The sequence below is a fragment of the Prunus avium genome, chromosome 1, assembly GCF_965620075.1.
Source record: "Prunus avium chromosome 1, drPruAviu1.hap1.1, whole genome shotgun sequence".
Classification (NCBI taxonomy): Eukaryota; Viridiplantae; Streptophyta; class Magnoliopsida; order Rosales; family Rosaceae; genus Prunus; species Prunus avium.
This window is the reverse complement of record NC_142284.1, coordinates 28,722,192-28,724,566: the sequence shown is the minus strand read 5'-3', so window position 1 is coordinate 28,724,566 and position 2,375 is coordinate 28,722,192. Positions and strand designations below refer to the sequence as shown.

The 2,375-nt window shown below is 38.7% G+C and overlaps 1 non-coding gene across 1 annotated transcript; it reads right to left on the bottom strand.

The window, feature by feature from the left end:
* Nucleotides 1-1,427: 1,427 nt before the first annotated feature.
* LOC148297681 (small nucleolar RNA R71) lies at nucleotides 1,428-1,534 on the bottom strand. The gene has a single exon (XR_015833209.1). It is a non-coding gene; the product is annotated as a small nucleolar RNA R71 (small nucleolar RNA).
* Between the last annotated feature and the right edge of the window lie 841 nt (nucleotides 1,535-2,375).

The following is a 2,375-nucleotide window of genomic DNA, read 5'->3' as shown; positions in this document are numbered from 1 at the left end:
GAGTTTCAAGTTTGATTCATGATTCATGTTCTTATTCATTATGCTTATAAGTTAACATGCTTGTTTGAATGATTGATCACCATTAGAACTTGTTTGTTAACTATCTTGGTTTGAATTAAGAGTAGACACCATGCTTTAATTCGAATTGAACTATGAATAGGAAGAGTATGTATGGACATTCGACAACAGGGATTAGATACATGCTTGGTTGTTTAAATTGTTCTTCTATGCTTAATGGGTTCCTAATGCTTAATTTTAGGTTAGACAACAAATGATCAAATTAGGGAATTAGGAACACAAGGTTAGGACCAAACACCATGGCCTAATCATACTTTAGCTAGAATCAATCTTTGAATCTGAATTAGACTTGTTACTTGACTCCATATAACCCAGAATTGAATTGTTATGGTGATTCGAATGCCCTAGTCTCCAAATCTGTTTTCCAACTCTTAAAACCACTCTTTGTTACACTTGTTTATTTGCTTTCATTTGCAATTTCAGTTTGCTCACTTCCTTTCACAATCACAATCACTCTCACTTTAATTTCTGTTTTAGACTTAACTTCCTAACTTCTTGAATTCGGTAATCTACGTACATAACTAATTTGAACTTCACAGTCTTCGTGGGTACGACCTCGTACTTGTCTTGCTATATTACTAATTGCCCCGTACAATTGCGAGTTAACATAATAATTAACAACAAATTTTGGCGCCGTTGCCGGGGACTGAACGAAAGTTCTTCCCTGGTTATGTGCCCAAGGTTACCCTATTTTTTTAGTGTTTCTAATTAATCTAATTTTCTGTTTCAGGTAGTTTATGTCTAAAAGACCGTTCCTTGAACAAGTGAGGTCTTCGTTCCAACGCTCCAGATCTTTGAACGCAGGACCATCGTTGCAACCCAACCGGGTGATCTCTGAAGTTCATAATCGTCTAGAAAGAGAGTTGTCAACTGCAAAAGAGCAAGCTCTTGCCACGTTTACAAGTATTGCTCTCCACACTGAACTTCCTGGTTCTTCACCTTCAAATTCGGAAGCAAGTTCAGACCAAGAAGAAGAAGAAGAGATGGCTGCCAATGAGTTCATGGGAGAACTTGATATCCCAACAATTCCAGCATCTCCTTCAAGCATTTTGCTGCCCACTGTAGCTCGAAATTATGAGCTTAAATCTTCTCATCTTAATATGCTGCCTTCCTTTTATGGTTTACCTAATGAAGATCCATTAACTCATATAAAGGATATTTTTAATGTTGTGAGTTCTTTTCCCTTGACAGGTGTGACAGAAGATCAACTTCGAATGAGAGTGTTTCCATACACTTTGAAGGATAAGGCGAAATATTGGTTGAATTCTTTAAAGCCTGGTTCACTCACTACATGGGCTGCCATTCAAAAGAAGTTCTTGGAGAAATACTTCTCCACGCAAAAGACCGACATGCTTAGGGATAAGATCTTGTTATTTGCACAGCAAGATGATGAATCGTTTTGTGAAGCATGGGAGAGATTCAATGGGCTGCTCAACCAATGTCCTCATCATGGGATTCCATTGAAGCTTCAAATGCGTATGTTTTATAAAGGACTAACCCCTTCTAGTCATAATATAGTCACCAATTTTGCAGGTGGTTCTTTTAAAACCAAAACTCCAGAAGAAACATACGAACTCTTTGAGGAGATAGCAATGGAGACCCAACATACGGATACAAGAGGTAAACGTGTTATTAGTGGTTCTAATGATGCTTCTAGTGTGCAGATTTCAAAACTGGAACAAAAGCTAGATGCTCTTCTTGCATTAAACTCAAGAAGCCCTCCGAAAGAAGTGTGTAGTATTTGCGAAACTCCTGACCATGCTACCATAGCTTGTCCACTTGGGGCTGGATATCCAGAATTTGTGCAAGAGCAAGCTAAGTTGGTAAATTCCTACAACCAAGGTCCAAGAAATGATCCATACTCTCAAAGTTATAATCCAGGTTGGAGGAATCATCCAAACTTTTCATGGAGGAATACTCAGAATCAAGCCAATCCCCCTTCATTCCAAAAGCCACAACAAACATCATCATTGGAGGATATAGTTAAGCAGATGGCAATCAACCAATCCAATTTCCAGCAAACTACACAAGCTACCATTACCAAATTGGAAGTTCAAATAGGCCAATTAGCTGCTGAAATAACTCAAAGAGCACCTGGGAAATGGCCAAGCCAGACCGAGATCAATCCAAAGAACCAAGAAGCCAAGGCCATTCATGTGCTCAGATCAGGTAAGATCATTGATAGTAAAGTTGATTCTAATCTTTCAAATGATGTTGTGATTGTAGAAGATGAAGAGGAGGAGACCACGGCTACAGAAGGGGAACATCTCAAAACTTCTCAATCTGCTCCTAATGCC